Here is a 19,001-nt window from a genome sequence, read left to right as displayed (position 1 = left end):
CCTAAAAACTGTCAAAGACTCCAGCCCCTCTAGTATTAGACCGGAGCGCCAAGTCTAGATCCAAGAGGCTTCTCAACAGCTTCTACCCCCAAGCCATAAGACTCCTGAACATCTAATCAAATGGCTACCCAGATTATTTGCATTGTCGCCCCTCTTTTACGCTGCTGCTACTCTCTGTTATTATCTATTTATAGTCACTTTAGTAACTCTAGCTACATGTACACATTACCTCAATTACCTCGACTAACCGGTGCCCCCGCACATTGACTCTGTACCGGTACCCCTGGCTCCCCTCTCTCCGCTAGGATTCTCTGCTTCTGACCCTATTACGGGGGCTGAGTCACTGGCTTACTAAGTGCTCTTCCATGCCATCTCTAGGAGGGGTGCGTCACTTGAGTGGGTTGAGTCACTGACGTGATCTTCATGTCCGGTTTTTGCACGTCCATGGGCTCGTCCCTCTAATTCTCTCTCTCTCCCTTCCCTCCCGGAGGACCTGAGCCCTAGGACCATGCCTCAGGACTATCTGGCCTAAAGGCACCTGGGTGTCCCCAGTCCACCTGGTCGTGCTGCTGCTCAGGTTTCAACTCTTCTGCCTGCGGCTATGGAACACTGACCTGTTCACCGGATGTGGTAACTTGTCCCGAACATGCTGTTTTTTACTCTTTCTCTCTCTACCGCAACTGCTGTCTCGACCTAGGAGGGGTTCACCAACACAGCTGATATAAGAGTATTTAGGGAGAAGGGTGGAGAGAGATGAAGTGAGGTAGGGAGACTGTTATTGAGAAAATACAGTAGTTAAAGTGACAGTGTTCAAAAGGTGTGTGTGTGTGTGGCCTTACCTAGTGTCCACACCGACTGGCCGCAGAGTACTTTATACCGAAAAACATGAACAGACACACATGGACAAACAATATAGCGTAGTTATATAAATAATGAAGTGTCTTACTATTCTCCATGGTTGGTCCTCTTGCCTATTCTTTGAAGGTGGAAGGAGCCACAGTTATACACCTGAGCCTGCTTACTGCACAACACAATCCATCAATCAGATTGATACACGAGTGTGTGGGTGATACTGTAGGGTGTCTAATTGTAATATTTTTTTTCAATATGTGTGACCCTTAAAAGAGAGTGTTTTGTTCATGTGCTGACATCACCCTTACCTGAACAAATCCCTCACCTGAGAAGTAGAATTCAAAGGGAGAGAAACTGGGAATTGAATAACTGCAATTGACTTGCTAAGTAAATGGAAGAATACTCTTATTTTAATGTGGGTGGCTCTTAAAAGAGCATTTGGTTGTGCATAGTGTAGTCTATGGCACAAGGTGTTGCCAGGGAACAGCACCCTCTTCAAAGAAAAAGGTGGTGAAGATCTCCCGAACACGGATTGCCTCCCTTGCTGCATTGTTGGCCCCAATCCGTGCAACATCCTGCATAGCAGCAGAAAGCGGAGAGCTGCAGGTGTCCTCCTGGTCCTTGTGTCCACCCTCATGAAATTATGCAGGACACAGGTAGCCTTCACACATGCCTGAATTCCCCCACGAGGCAGTCCCAGATGGCCCTGGTCACACTCGTGACAATGCACCCAACCGTGCAGTGCCCTACACGGTGACTGTAGGCAATCGTTTTGAAAGAATCTCCAAGTTGCAAGGTATCTTTAGGATTATGGAAGATAATGTCATCATTATACTTTTACATAACCAGGTCATTGTGGATTACTAAAGAATAATATCGCTTATAACAAATCACGATAACATTGGATAGATAAATGCATGTTCACACACGTACATGTGTAGCATGTGACAACAGCAGGATCATATCAGGGATAGCATCACAAATTAATACATAAATACCAGTTGAAGCTTGATGATGAGTTGAATCAGCTGTGTAGTGCTAAGGCAAAACCAAAAATGTTAACCCCTTTGAGACCCCAGGACCGAGAACCACTGCTTTTCATTGGGATCTCTTAATCTACAGCACTCTGTATCTGAGGACATATTAGACAGCACTGAATATAATGTTGCTATTATCTCTATTCTCAGTTTTTTCTTTCTATGGACTGGAACTACACGAAAGTATCTGCCCTATTCAGAATAGAATTGCTATCTCCCTTCTTTGACAGCTGGAGCTGCTATCCTTTTAACCTCTTCCGTGGCTGTTAGCTAGCTACCTACGAATGCATTTGGAGTTTGTGTTTTTAATTTACAATGATAAATACATCAAGATAGTTAGCTAATATGAAGTTAGTTAGCTGGTGATATTTTATTCACTTAGCTAGCTATCTATACAGTATGTAAAGTTGGAGAGCTAGCTATGTTAGCAGCTCATTGTAGCTAGCTAGCTAATAATACAGTGTTTTTTTACATTTTTAAAATGTATATACTTACCTGAATAGGTTCTCCCAGCCATGTGGATGATTGGAGACAGAGCAACAATGTTTGTCACCAGAGCAGTTTAGAGCGAATTCCTATTTACCTGTGAAAAATGAATTAAACAGAGAATGCATCAAACTATTTACACAATTAATAACCAGACCTTCATAAAAACTTAATATGCTGAATTCTTGACACACAATCGAAGGTGCTGCTATATGCTGCCAGCACACCCACATGCTAGGCACTCTGGGCGGCCGGAGCGGCACGCCGCAATGTACCACGTACTAATGTACATGAGCCATAAAACTGTAAAAAGAGCAGCACAGTAGTGCTGTTTTATGTACAATATTGCCAACAAAATAAGATTGCTGTTACTCCTGTCCCTGATGCAGAATGCCGTCTTTTGACAGCATGTCGATTTAATCCACACTTGCATTATCCCCCTCTTTTTGCTGATTGGCATTTAGGCTGTGACAACGAAAAGACAGCAGACAGACCTACAATATGTTTTAGCAGGGAAGTTTAGTAGTGTGACCTGATTTGTAACTATGAAAATCATTTTGTCAAACAGATTGTGATCCCAAAGGTTTCTAGAGGGGGAAAACAAATACAACAATAATTTGGTTAGGGTGTAAGGGCAGGTTTATGTAATCTTGTCTTCAGGAGATTTTATCTATTTACTTTATTCAGTCTGATCAGTGGAACAATTCTCATTCTTAACAATGAGCTAAAGTATAGGGTAATTACTGTGCTTATTTTATTGTTCAACTTTTTCCTAATTTTACCAGTGCACCAGTGCATATTTGAAATCTGATATACCTACTTGTGTCTTTGAAAAGGAATCATATAATGACCATGTAGGTCGTTTTAGTTGCTTTTTGGGGGCAGCCACTTTTTAAGTCAGGGACCTTTTATCTGCTTGTAGCCCATATTAAACATTGAACAAAATCAATACCATATCCAAATGTCAAATCTGCGGTAAGAGTGTGGGGCCAAACAACGATCAAATGTCCTTTATGGTGGTGATTCTATCTTTTAATGCAAATGTAGTTGAAATGTTTCATTATATCGCACCAAGAATATAACTGGCATAACCTCCTGTTGCTTTTGGCAGGAGGTAAGCCATATGGTTTGTTTATCAAAGTAAGTGCCTGCATTGAATAACAAGTGATGAAAAACCCAAGCACCGGAACTATTACTGCTCATAAAGACAGCTCTACGATACCATTTATGTTTACGTAGTTTGTCCATGAGAGATTAACCTCTTCTTAGCCAGTGATGGGACATAATCGCTCTTCCCCCAAAATAGTTGATTCACCAAGATGGCTGCCTTTTTTAACACATGAACACATAGCTGCTTTTTGGGAAGGAAATGGGTCTGGTGGGGTAATTAGCCAGCGAGCGGAGAGCAAGAGCGGCAGGGAAAGTCATGGTCTCCCTCAAAGCCGGCGCCTGTCGCATGCTGATAACATTGACATGCCCCCTTTGCCATTGCTGTCTCTCAAAGCCGCCACTGCATTGCAGTTAACTGTTTAGGAAAGGAGAGGAGGAGGTGAATTAGAGGAGAGGGGGGTGAAAAAGACTACGGTGACAGATGAAGTGATGGATGACCTTCGCTCATTAGAGACGTGACCTGCCATAATCGGATTTAAGGCACAGCAAACGCCACTTGCTGTGCTTTAGCCCCGTTTCCCTCCGTTTTAGAGGGAGCGGTGTATAGCTTTGTTCACACTGCAGACCTTAATGCTCAAATCCATTTTGTTTTTTAAATCCATTTTGGAATACTGACTGTCCAAACAGCAAGTTACAAGTGACCATATCAGATACGTGTGTGTTCAGATAGCAGTCATCTGACATGGCTACGCTAATTTGTCTTAGTAACGACGGGTGTGTGCGCAGTGGTGTAGGCTGATTGGTGGTGGTGCTCGTGCTTCTTATCACTCATAAGTTATGTAGCAAGCTAACGTGACAACATGGCTTGCCATGGACGTTTCCCAGTTATTTTGAATGTTCAAAATAATAGTTCACTTTTAAAGTCTCTAAGGATTAGATGATCCAACTTTAAAAACAAGTCATTTTTGGCTAGCCACAGGAGTCAACTAGCTAGCTAGGTAGCTGTTTAGCTTTCTAGCACATTCATTAATTTGTTTGTAAACAATGAACAAGCTAGTTAGTTACCACACGTTCCTGTCAAAACTATAGACAGAGTAGTTAGCAAGCAACAAGATATTATTGTGGGCAAATAATTCAGATTTGACTGGTCAGACAATGTTGCATTGCCAGGAATCAGATTTGTATCTGATTTCAAAGATACAAATCTGGTTTGAAATGTGGTTTGAAATATCTGATTCCATGTGCTTTTTGGCTGTTCAGACTGCAGGAAAAAGAATAGGTTAGAATCAAATATGCAAAAAAATTGTATTTGAGTCACTTCAAACTGCCAATGTTTACAATGCTTAAGACATTTTGCAAGCTGATTTGGCAATTGAGTGCCATTTTGATACATTATGATGTAATCTTGGTTTAGCTGTGAAGCCAATTTGAGAAGTCATTACATGGCTGAAATATGTAATTTTGCAAAGCCACACAGCTGTTTGATGTCAGGGATATATGCTTCTGTAAACTAAACTCTGAGATCTACAGAAAACAACACACACTAATCAATTTGATCAGTGACAATAGTTTGCTGGAGGAAGTATGAGAGAAATAGCAACATAAGTCTAACAAAATAATTCTGACCTTCATACCCTTTATTCTTAGGTGTTATGTTAGTCATGGACTCTGCCCTTGACTTGTTAAGCTGTGGAGAGAAATGTTGGAGAGCAGGCACGTGATCTATTGACCTCACCCTGTCAAAGCCTGATCCCAGAGCTATGAGGACAAGGGCTGGCAACATGCTTCGTTTACAACACTCACTAATAAATATATGGGGATATTCTGGTATTTTTGTAGAGGACACACGCACGATCGCACACACTCAAACTGGCTCACATAAACATGCAAGCAGGCAAGCACACAGGCACATGAGCACACACACACAAACACTTTATCACAGTCCAGCCCATGCCAAATGTCCTTGGCCGACACATTCATTTTCCCAGGCTAGCGGTACACAAGAGGCAGGCGGGCGGCGGACGACACTCGGCTGAAGTATCCCACGATGCCCTGAGAGAGAGGACCGAGGCGGCCGAGGCCAGGCACGGGATGGCGAGAGCCATCTGGGCAGCTGGAAGATTGGGACAATGGGCAGCCCTGACAGGACCTGCCAGCTGTTGCCCACCACCTGCCACCATGCCACAGAGGTGACACCGCAATCAAGCTTGTCTTTCTCCCTTCTCGTGCCCTAACAAATATATGGTAATAATTCAATTACAGACCTAATTGGGGAATTGGTTCTCATTAAACATGTTAGAATCTCAATGTTTGCTCGATAAAAGCGAAAATTACCAACATTTGTATTGTCGACAAATAAGGCAATATGCTAGGCCGCTCATTAGTGACGCGAGAGAGGATCAGCTTTATTTGTTGCTGGGTTCATAAACCATAATTTCCTCCCAGTTGGATGACAATTAAACAGCCAACTGTGCAACACGTATAACCTCCACAGAAGCACTGGACCACCAATGAGGTCAGGGCTCTCCATTACCCTGTTCCTGGAGAGCTACCGTCCTGTAGATTTTCGCTCCAAACCTATCTAGGGCACCTGATTCTAATAATTAGCTAGTTGATAAGCTGAACCAGGATCGTTACAACTGGGGTTGGAGTGAAAACCTACAGGAGGTTTGCTTTCCAGGAACAGGGTTGGAGAGCCCTGGGTTAGGTTATCTATTATCCTAATGCAGGGGTGTCAAAATCATTCCATGGAGGGCCTAGTGTCTGCTGGTTTCTGTTTTTTTCCTTTCAATTAAGCCCTAGAGAACCAGGTGAAAAACCCGCAGACACTCGACCCCCTGTGAAATGAGTTTGACACGTGACCGAATGCTAACACTCTGCCCAAGCCTGCCAGGGATATTGATCTAGGCTTTGAACTATTTACTTGTTGAGCAATTCAGGAACACTTTGTGGACACTGTAGAACAGTCACTTAATGATGGAATGAAGGAAACATTGTTTGTCTATACTTACCTTTTTTTTTTTTTTTTACCTTTGTCTCATCTCAAAGATCAGGAACGTGTACATAATTAATTTTGTGCATTTGTTTACATGCATCAACTTTTGCTTTGCAGTCTACATTCAATTTGCATACATTCTTGATAGAGAAGCTGGTATTCTTTCAGTTTAAGATTTATTTTGTACTTATATTTATTTTGTTATTATAACACTGTTTGTGGGTGTGTGTTTGGGTGTGTGTCTTTCTGCATGAGTGTGTGCATTTACATGTGTTCACACAAGTGTGCGTGCGTGCAAGCACCTACACAATTATTTATGTGTGTAGCCCCTTTAGGTTAGACAGCTTAGCGGTGGATTAGTGGTGAGCTGCAGGTGGTGAGGGCTGAAGGTAATTAGGCTTGAGAGTGTGATTGAGTTGAGTTACACAGGAGGGTGGTGGTGCACAATCAGTAATGCACGCGCCACTGCAGCTGATGGGATCAAATGGTTCTCATCAGTAGCTGTGATAACAGCAGAGGTGAAAATAGTACTGGAATATCCTACTCAAGTAGAAGTAAAACTACTGGTGTAAAATACTACTCAAGTAAAAAGTATCTCATTTAATTTCGCTAAAATTACCTGAACGTTGTTGATCGTTTCCATACATTGAAAAAGGGAGGGATAAAATACATGTACAGTATGAACTGAGTTAATTTGTTGTTTGAGTTGCAACAAGGCAGATCTATATATAAAAAAACACATTTATTGGTTAAATTATAAGCAATACAAAATAAAGTGCATAAACAAAATATTGCGCATTCATTTGTGGAGTGGTTCAATTTTTTTTCTGAGGTCTTGGCTGATTTCTTTTGATTTTCCCATGATGTCAAGCAAAGAGGCACTGAGTTTGAAGGTAGGCCTTGAACTGCATCCACATGTACAACTCCAATTGACTCAAATGATGTCAATTATCCTATCAGAAGCTTCTAAAGTCATGACATAAATTTCTGTAATTTTCCAAGCTGTTTAAAGGCACAGTCAACTTAGTGTATGTAAACTTCTCACCCACTGGAATTGTGATACAGTGAATGATTGTTACGATCGTTGTTGTAAGAATCGGTCCAAAATGCAGCGTTGTTTGGGTTCATCATCTTTATTACGTGAACCGGCAAAAAACAAAGAACAAAACGAACGTGAAGCTATGCAGTGCTCAAGGCAACTATACACAAACAAGATCCCACAAAAACCCAGTGGGAAAAGGCTGCCTAAATATGATCCCCAATCAGAGTCAACGATAGACAGCTGCCTCTGATTGGGAACCATACCAGGCCAACATAGAAATAACAAAACTAGAGTACCCACGCTAGTCACACCCCGACCTAACCCAATTTGAGAATAAAAGCCTCTCTAAGGTCAGGGCGTGACAGTACCCCCCCCCCCCCCCCCCCCCCAAAGGTGCGGACTCCGGCCGCAAAACCTGACTCTATAGGGGAGGGTCCGGGTGGGCATCTAGCCTCGGTGGTGGCTCCGGTGCGGGACGTAGACCCCGCTCCGCTCGTGGATTCGTCAGCTTCGGTGGCGGTCCTGGTGCGGGGATCGTCGCCGGAAGCTCCGGACCGTGGACCGTCACCGGGGAATCCGGACCGTGGATCGTCGCCGGAAGCTACGGAAAGTGAATCGTCACCGGGGACTCCGGACCGTGGATCGTCGCCGGAGGAACCGGATAGTGGATCATCACCGGAGGCTCCGGACCGTGGATCTACGTTGGAGGCTCTGGACTGGGAACCCTCGCTGGAGGCTCTGGACTGGGAACCTTTGCAGGAGACTCTGGACTAGGAACCCTCGCTGGAGGCTCTGGACTGGGAACCCTCGCTGGAGGCTCTGGACTGGGAACCCTCGCTGGGGGCTCTGGACTGGGAACCCTCGCTGGAGGCTTCAGGCCATGGATCATCACTGGAGGCTCCGGGCCATGGATCATCACTTGAGGCTCCGGGCCATGGATCATCACTGGAGGCTCCGGGCCATGGATCATCACTGGAGGTTCCGGGCCATGGATCATCACTGGAAGCTCCGGGCCATGGATCATCACTGGAGGCTCCGGGCCAAGGATTTGTCACTGAAGGTTCCGGACTGGGAACCGTCGCTGGAGGCTCCGGACTGGGAACCGTCGCTGGAGGCCTGGTGCATGGAGCTGGCACAGGGCGTACCGGGCAGGGGAGACGCACTGGAGGCCTGGAGGGTGGAGCCGGCACAGGACGTACCGGGCTGGGGAGACGCACAGGAGGCCTGGTGCGTGGAGCCGGCACAGGACGTACCGGGCTGGGAAGACGCACAGGAGGTCTGGTGCGTGGAGCCGGCACAACGTGTCCTGGACAGATGACAACCTTCGCACGGCAAGTGCGGGGAGCTGGCACAGGACGATTCGGGCTGTGGAGGCGCACTGGAGACACGATGCGTAGAACCGGCACACATTGTACCGGAACGATAACACTCTCCTCAAAGCGAGTGTGGAGAGCTGGCACAGGACGTACTGGGCTGTGGAGGCGCACTGGAAACCTGGTGCGTGGAGCCGGCACAGATGGTACCGGACAGATGACACACTCCTCAAAACGAGTGCGGAGAGCTGGTACAGGACGTGCAGGGCTGGGGAGGCGTACTGGAGACCTGGTGCGTGGAGCCGGCACAGTCTTCACCAGACGGCTAGCACACTCCTCAGGACGAGTACGGAGAGCTGACTCAGGTGGCATTAAACTGAGGACACGCTCCTTAGGGCGAATGTCGTGCCTCATGCACCAACACAACAGCTCTCTCATAACTCTCTCCTCCTATTTCCCCATCAACTCACTGACTGTCTCTAATTCACTCCCTTCACTCCCCTCCAAGTTCACCTTCCTCTCCCAGACTGGCTCTGGTTCACCCCTCGGCTCCGCCGACCACCCCGTGTGCCCCCCCCCCCCAAAAAAATATATATTTTGAGGCTGCTTCTTAGGCCTACGTCGTGGCTGCAAACTCCAGTGTCGTCGCTCTCCTTCCTTCGCTGCTTCCGCCTGCTTCCATGGCAGGCTTTCGTCTCCTGCCATTACTTCCTCCCAAGTCCAGGATGTCCAACAAGATCCCACAAAAACCCAGTGGGAAAAGGCTACCTAAATATGATCCCCAATCAGAGTCAACGAGTCAACGAATCAGAGTCAACGATTGGGAACCATACCATGCCAACATAGAAATAACAAAACTAGAGTACTCACCCTAGTCACACCCCGACCTAACCCAATTTGAGAATAAAAGCCTCTCTAAGGTCAGGGCATGACAATGATAAGTGAAATAATCTGTCTGTAAACAATTGTTGGAAAAATTACTAGTGTCATGCACAAAGTAGATTTCCTAACCGACTTGCCAAAACTATAGTTTGTTAACAAGAAATTTATGGAGTGGTTGAAAAACGGGTTTTAATGACTCCACCTAAGTGTATGTAAACTTCTGACTTCAACTGTATATGCAAAAAAGCCATTTGCCACACAGGCCTTCCGTCATTCACTTTGAACTGGGCTGTGTGTTTACAATCAGTACCAACAGCGGGACTTTAGATCATTAGAACAGATTCGGCAAAAGTCACAAAATACACCTGAAAGGATTTATGCAAATACATTTTGGAACTTCAAATTACTATTGATCAAACAACCATGGAAAGGTAGGCTTTTTCCTCAGTTGCTTATGCACATGAACAACAACAAGATTAACAACTAATGCTAGCCAGAGCGAAACATTAGATCAACTCTCTAAAACTTTTTCAGCTAGTTGGCCATCAAAACTTGCGCTGATAAACGATGGGGAATAGTAGCCTGCTCGTCCTTCTGCAGCTTGCCTGCCAATACATGCTTGTCCCAACCCATGTTTTGACAACTGAATGGGAACTTGCCTGACCACCCATTTGATCGATGCCAAATACATTTGATTGGCAACTAAGATGTATGCTAACTGTGGATAACAGTCGTTCAGGTTCTGCATAGCTAGCTAGCTAGCAAAGTGATTCACATGTTATGCTAGCTACCCAAATGACACCTGCATATCTAGCTGTCGCCACCAAAACACTATATGAGGGGGGGAAAAGTTGGTCACTCACCCAGTCTTCCAATGACATGAAATCCTCCCAGCAACTAGCTAACGTTAGGCTCTATGTTTTTAGCTTGCTAAATAAATAGCTAGCGTCATAAATAGATAGTCTAGCCCACGGGTGTCAAACTTCTGTTTTTACAAAAAAACTTGCAACTGCGACCCAAATTGGCTATTGTTTTATCCTAAAAAATTATGGCCCTTTATAATGTCCACTTATGTACATAGGATGCTGTATATAGCATTTTAACATATTAAAACAAAAGAAGAGATAAATAATTTGTCCAGCCTTTGCTGCTATGCTTGCATATGTGCATAATATGCTGCAACCCTAATCAAAAATGATTTAATAACTCCAAATAACAAAAATGTTGCTATAGATTGTTATAACATTGAAATTAAAAACAGGTTTTTAATTTTTGCTGCACTGCATTGATCACCGGTTAGGTTGAATGCAGTATTGCTATATGGTGCACGCAAAATGTGTTGTAGTTGAGTAGCCAGCCTAGCCTAATGCTCAAATGATGCTGTAATAGGCCTACATCTTTCTCCTTTGCATGGTGTTTTGATGCAGGTTTAGTTTTTTGGTTATTCATTGCCAAGCTTTAAAAACCGAAGCCAGACTACAACATTTTAGTAGCCTAGCTAGGACTGTATCATGTGTCTGCACACTTGCCCTCCTCTGCTCTCTGTAAATGAGACACACATGAGACACGCAGCGCAGTTGAAGTTGCGCATCTGGCTGCAATTTCATAAAGTAGAGGACTTGTTGATTAATTTATACTCGCTTGTGTATCCAATTCGACCCGCGGGGCTTGTGTTTGACACATGTACGCTAGCCTAGTACCCTCGTTATGACTGACTTGTGTATTTACTTTCCCAACCTTAGTTATAGTCGTCCGTTTTTGTTAAAAATATTGAATCTGAAACGGTGCATATCGAATGGAGGAAGCAAACAATGTACCATGCCAGCCGTGATTTACAACCTGATAGCAATATTTTGGGGGCTACCAAGAAATGTGAATTATATTAATCATGCATTGAACTGCATACATCTATTCTACCAACAATGCTGGATTTTTTGGTCAAATAGAACCCATTTTTAATACGTCCTCTAAAGTTGGTTTTGAAGCATAAACTGTGAATTGTATATATATATATATATATATTTATTTTTTTTACCTCCTTTTTCTCCCCAATTTCGTGGTATCCAATTGTTAGTAATTACTATCTTGTCTCATCGCTACAACTCCCGTACGGGCTCGGGAGAGACGAAGGTCGAAAGCCATGCGTCCTCCGAAACACAACCCAACCAAGCCGCACTGCTTCTTAACACAGCGCGCCTCCAACCCGGAAGCCAGCCGCACCAGTGTGTCAGAGGAAACACCGTGCACCTGGCTACCTTGGTTAGCGCGCACTGTGCCCGGCCCAGCCACTGGGGTCGCTGGTGCGGGATGAGACAAGGATATCCCTACTGGCCAAACCCACGGACCTCCAGGTCGCGGCCGGCTGCGACAGAGCCTGGGCGCAAACCCAGAGTCTCTGGTGGCACAGCTAGCGCTGCGATGCAGTGCCCTAGACCACTGCGCCACCCGGGAGGTCCGGAATTTCATATTTTTGATTGATATTATGATTGTCTGTTTGTTTCATATCTGCAAAGTAGTTAAAATGCTGTCAGTTCCACTTTATAGCACACATCTATCTATCTCCTGTAACTCTGACAGAAGGCTCCTTAGTGACTGAATGGATGGTGAGACTCAGACCCCAGTGGTTATGAATAAGGATAGTACACACAGCTCAGACAAGGCCTTCTCGAGAGGTGAGGAGTCAATGCTGTCAAGTCCTACAAAAACATAATTACACCACAGACCATAAAGTTCTATGAGGATTTTCACGAAATTTCACATGTGAAATCATGTGAAAATGTGTTTTTGGAACACTTCACATGTAGTTTCATGTAATCACATGTTGCTTTATGTGTTGTCACATGTTTTCACGTTAACTTCACATAAGATCACATGGTCACATGAAAAAATTTGTTTTTGAAACCTGAAATTCATGTGGTTTTCCCATAAGGGCATACGCATTCACTGTACATGCAAGGACACTTCAAGAAGCAAACAAGTTCCATAAACTTGTTTAAAAGGATCATGCATCATTGCTTGTGCGACCCGTCATTTTGGAATAATTTTCTCTTCACTCTGAACGAATTAAAGCCCCTTGTCATTATGGAGCAATGCTGTGAAGGAACCGTGTTATTCATCACACCAGCCATTTAGAAATGTGAGAGGCAAGCCTATTTGTCAATTTCCTGCTCCTAGCGTACTGATATTGGCAGAATGGCTACCACTTTCAAGAGAGACCCAGATTTTGAGACTACACACGAGGAAGTACAAAAGCAGACTACTTCTCAGTTGATGTGGCTAAGTAAGACTTACAGTACTGCAGATTTCCCCCTGTGACATATTATTGTAGTATGGACTTGGAGAATTCCTTAGACCCTGGTGCTAACATATTTTAGTACCCCGTGCCTATGTGGATAACTCAAACAGGCTATATATCCCCTTGTGACCTGTTAGGACTTTAAGAATTTCTGAATCTAAGGCACTGTCAGTCAACGAGATCCTATAATTCACAAAGACTGCCTAGCCATTTAGGCAGTTACAACTCAGAAAGGAAGTCCAGGAAGCTAAACATGTTCAAGAGTTTCAACCAACACTGTTGACCTATTCCACACTGACTCAATAGCCTGAGGGCTGTTTTTGAGTAGAAGAGGGAGCTTCAAAAGAAGATGGTCAATGCCTCAGTTGCAAATTCGGCACTGATTTCTCCTTTCTCCCCACCCCTTCTGGTCACACTGTCCGGTCCAGCTACCTTTAAGTCTTCTCTATCTCTGAGTTCCGTGACTCAGGTAGACTAAGCATAGCGGGGGGGGGGGGGGGGGGGGGGGGGTAATCTTCCCGAGGTTATTGCTATTGCTCTCCCAATGGTGGTGTAGTGTACAAGGGCTGGCGCTGGCAAGGAGAATAGGAGTACAGAGGGATTTGTATGCAAATGCTGCCACTACAATTACCATCTGCTAGGCTACAGATTAAGGGTTTGTGGTCTTGTTTGTTTTGCTGTGTTTTCTAATAAAATAGAATATTGTGCATAAACATATTCTCTCCTGTTCTGTTTGTCCCCCACCGCAACCCTTCTGACACGTGTTACTTTGGTTCTTTGTGTTTACTTTTGCATCATTATCTCTCTTTCACTCACAAATACACGCTCGCACGCATGCATACAGTTTATTCACACTCATTTATGTAGTGTGCCTACATACAGTGTTTACATACAATGTCAGCTGTTGCAATTGCACAGGAGATTGAGTGTAAGCTATGGTCAAATTGTTTTGATTGAGCACATTGATGAATGGATTACAACCCCTTGTCATTGTACACAAATTGGGCAAAAGGTGGCATTTACGTTCCGTGTCACAAAGCTTAACATCTGTTACACACACAGTTGACATTTTAGACAGACAGTCATTGTATTTGTTTAGGCTTGAAAATTGGTCTTAAACAGGTCTTAAAAGTCGACAATGCTCTTTGTCAATATTTTGTATTATTCCGTTTGTTGGAATGTGAAGTTAATGGTGATAATTGGCTATTGACTATGTTTTGAAATATAACATGGACACTTAACTATCATAATTATTAGCACCATTATATTCTTGCTTTGAGCAAGTCATCCAATAACTTTGTCTTGTAATACCATTTTAGAAAATCACCACCATAAACAAAAATCACCATTCAACTGCTGATTGAGGCTCTATCTTGGGAATCAATGGGAATCAATGGAGAGACACCACCGGTTTTAAGGCCTTTGATTCACAGAAGGCAAACCTAATTGAACTATGAAAGGAAAACGATCCCCCTTTGATAGGTTTAAAACCGCTTCAGTTGGCACGCATCTCTCCCAACGAGAGGCATTTTTTTAATGTCCTTGATGGTGCTCTCCACACATTGAGCCTGGGGACTGTCAGAGGGAGAGGGTGGGGGGGGGGAAGAGGGGGGAACAGGTGGGAGATGGGAGGATGGGGGGGGGGGCAGCTGGGAGAGGAGCACCATTTGGGAGTTGGTTACCCACACACAGGATGGTGGCTCAAGTACAGTGGGAAATGGAAAGTGCAGACACACATACACACTGCACACAGTGTACGTGAGGATAGCTAAGTGCATGGGCTCAGTGGGTTCCTCTTTGCTAATCTCTCTCTGCTATTTGGGCACAGAGCCACTGCTGCCAAGTCCCCAGATATGGCCCTAATAAGACATGTCAAGCTGGTGCCAACCACTCACAGCCTCAATGAATGGACCACCATCCCCTAATGAAAACATTCACATCAAGTTTGCACTTGTGCAACCACTGCTAGCATTGTCAGCACCATGGACAACTAAAACCAGACACATCAAGAGGTTTATGGAGCCAAGAATAACATTGAACTATGCAAAAGTCATAAATACTGTTGACAACATAACACAAAATGTTCACTTATTATTGTAAGATTCATAGCCTTTCAATGCCTAGGTTAGCTTTGAACAACATAACACTTGACAACATAATAGTACCTTTTGGGAATGTCAGAATAAAGACACATTTTTGCTCATTGAGATTCGCAAACTTCCGGAGCCAAAAAAAACGTATTTTCCCAGGGCTTCCCAGAGAGGATGGAAAGCATCTCTTCAGACAGTCATCTCATTAAGTGCAACTAATTGCAAGTATGTTCGTTTTGTCTCGGCGTGGTGTTTGGCTAAATTATGCTTCAAAAGAAATGGAAGATGGAAGAAAATGTTAGCTTTTCATCCTGAGTAGAAGCTCACTCTTGAAATCACTCTTGATTGAATGCCTCACATCTGTAGCATTTTCATAACAATTCCTCCAAAATTTAAGTGTTGGTTTATCCCCACTGTGAAGCTTTTTACAAAGTACTATAAAGTTTGTTGATAACACTTTAGCCTGCAGGTATAAAGCTTTATGATGTACAGTGCATTCGGAAAGTATTCTGACTTTTTCCTAATTTTGTTACGTTACAGCCTTATCTAAAATTGATTAATCGTTTTCCTCATCAATCTACACACAATACCCCATAATGACTAAGTTAAAACAGGTTTTTAGAAATGTTTGTAAAATTATAATTAAAAAATACAGAAGTACCTTATTTATAAAAGTATTCAGACACTTTGCTATGAGACTTGAAATTTAGCTCAGGTGCATCCTGTTTCCATTGATCATCTTTGATATGTTTGTACAACTTGATTGGAGTCCACCTGTGGTAAATTCAATTGATTGGATAAGGCACACACCTGTCTATATAATGTCCTACAGTTGTCAGTACATGTCAGAGCAAAAACCAAGCCATGAGAACGAAGGAATTGTCCGTAGAGCTCCGAGTCAGGATTGTGTTGAGGCACAGATCTGGGGAAGGGTAGCAAAACATTTCTGCAGCATTGAAGGTCCCCAAGAACACAGTGGCCTCCATCATTCTTCAATGGAAGAAGTTTGGAACCACCAAGACTCTTCCTAGAGCTGGCTGCCTGGCCAAACTGAGCAATCAGGGGAGAAGGGCTTGGTTTAGGGAGGTGACCAAGAATCCGATGTTCACTCTGACAGAGCTCCAGAGTTCCTCCGTGGATATGGGAGAACCTTCCAGAAGGACAACCATATCTGCAGCACTCCACCAATCAGGCCTTTATGGTAGAGCAGCACGGAAGCCACTCCTCTGTAAAAGGCACATGACCGCCCGCTTGGAGTTTGCCAAAAGGCACCTAAAGGACTCTCAGACCATGAGAAACAAGATTCTCTGGTCTAATTAAACCAAGATTGAAGTCAAGTGTCACGTCTGGAGGAAACCTGGCACCATCCCTATGGTGAAGCATGGTGGTGGCAGCATCATGCTGTGGGGATGTTTTTCAGCAGCAGGGACTATGGAGACAAGTCAGGATCAAAGGAAAGATGAACGGAGGAAAGTACAGAGAGATCCTTGATGAAAACCTGCTCCAGAGCGCACAGGACCTCAGACTGGGGTGAAGGTTCACCTTCCAACAGGACAATGGCCCTAAGCACACAGCCAAGACAACGCAGGACAAGTCAGGGACAAGTCTCTGAATGTCCTTGATTGTCCCAGCCAGTGTCCGGACTTGAACCCGATCGAACATCTCTGGAAAGACTTGAAAATAGCTGTGCAGTGACGCTCCCCATCCAACTTGACAGAGCTTGAGATGATCCTCAGAGAAGAATGGGAGAAACTCCCCAAATACAGGTGTGCCAAGCTTGCAACGTCATACCTAAGAAGACGTGAAGCTGTAATCACTGCCAAAGGTGCTTCAACAAAGTACTGAGTAAAAGGTCTGAATACTTATGTAAATGTGATAATTCTGTTTTTTATTTTTAACACATGCAGAAATCTCAAAAAATACTTTTTGCTTTGTCATTATGGGGTATTGTGTGTAGATTTATGAGGGGAAAAAACTATTTAATCCATTTTAGAATAAGGCTGTAACATAACAAAATGTGGAAAAGGTCACGGGGTCTGAATACTTTCCGACTGCACTGTAATGCATTGTAAGACTTGTGCTTGTGACCCCTTACAATGTATACTTGCAGGCTTTTAGTAAAGTGGAACCCCATTTATTATTTGACTCTTAATTTGATCATTGACATTATTTCATGCGATTTCGATGTCCAACAAAACAGTTCTTTCAGTATTCAACCACAACAATTGACGAAGCAATGAACTAATGGCAGAAAACCACACAGTGTGTTATTTGCAATGGCCTAATCATACACATTTTCTCCCTCAAGTTTCCTCTTTTAAATTCAACTTTTTCCACACTCTCTCTCATTCTATTTAATTATTTTCCACACCACCAAATCTTCAATGCAAGATAAGCTGTTGCTAATTGGCTGACTTGCGTTGCCACGGTGAGCGCCACAGATCAGCGACCACTGCCCAGATGGAATTTAATGAGCAAATAAAAGATAAGCATCATGGGAAGCAATTGCAGAAGGGACCACTGATATTTTGACTAATTTCTTTGACTGTGGTTCAGTTTTGAAACCTTAGAGCCAGCATTGTAATTCCGTGGATGCCAAAAGGTTAGGTCTGCTGCTTCAGATGAAATAAGCTGAAAATTAGGGCTTTTATGCTTTTTATTACGTGTTCGTTGTCAGATAGGTGCAATAACTCTTTTAGGTGCAAGAACTCGCATGAAATAAATAAGGGTCAAACAATGGGTTTCCACTGTACTAAAAGCCTGCAGGTATACATTGTAAAAGGGTATACAAGCACATCACAAGTCTTACAATGCATCACATCATAAAGCTTTATACCTGCAGGCTGAAAGTGTTATTAACAAACTGTATGGTACTTTGTAAATAGCTTCACAGTGTGGATAAACCGACACCTCAATTTTTGAGGGATTGTTATGAAGATGCCACAGATGTGAGCCATTCGATTGAGAGTGATTTCAAGAGTGAGCTTCCCTTTGGGGTTGAAAACTAACATTTTCTTCCATCTTTCATTTCTTTTGAAACATCATTTAGAGATTTTATGCTTTTTATTACATGTGTTGGAATAGGATGCATAAGTCTATGCACCAAATTGCCAAAACGAGTTTAGTTTATATTTGGATATGATAAGAAGTTTGAAACGTTGTCAAGTTGGATTTTGTTATTCACAGGACAGTGATCCGCATGTGCGCATATCTGCCATATAACATAATCATATCAGGTGTGTGTGGTTTGTAGATAAGGATATACACTTAATCTTCTAATTTCTTAGAACATCCTCTAATATTCTTTGAAAACAACAATGTATATTTTCTTAGTATTTAGGGATTTGAAAACAACAATGTATTTTTTCTTACTAAATAGGGCTTTGAAAACAACAAAATATTGGTATTCATTAAAGGTAATTGTAGATCATTGGTATTCCAGAAAAGTCATTCTAGATCATTGGTATTCCAGAAAAGTCATTCTAGATCATTGGTATTCCAGAAAAGTCATTCTAGATCATTGGTATTCCAGAAAAGATCGAAATCCCGGACACTGTTGGGTTCCAGGATGTCAGCTCCCAGAACCTAACAGTCCTCCTCTGGGCCATATCCCTCCCAGTCCACCAGGTACTGAAGCTGACCCCCACAACTTCGGGGGTCCAGTAGGGAGCTGACAGCATAGTCGGGGGTCCCATCGATGTCCAAGGGAGGTGGAGGGGTGTTGCGGGGGACGGCATCAGCCAGGGGACCAGGAACCACCGGCCTGAGGAGGGAAACATGAAAAGAGGGTGAGATTCGGTAGTTGGTGGGGAGTTGTAAACGGTAAGTTACCTCATTGAACCACCAGAGGACCTTCAAGGACCCCACAAATCAGGGGCTCAGCTTCCGGCAGGTGGTTC

The sequence above is a fragment of the Salvelinus namaycush genome, chromosome 5 (genome assembly GCF_016432855.1).
Source record: "Salvelinus namaycush isolate Seneca chromosome 5, SaNama_1.0, whole genome shotgun sequence".
Lineage (NCBI taxonomy): Eukaryota > Metazoa > Chordata > Actinopteri > Salmoniformes > Salmonidae > Salvelinus > Salvelinus namaycush.
This window is presented reverse-complemented; position numbering follows the sequence as displayed.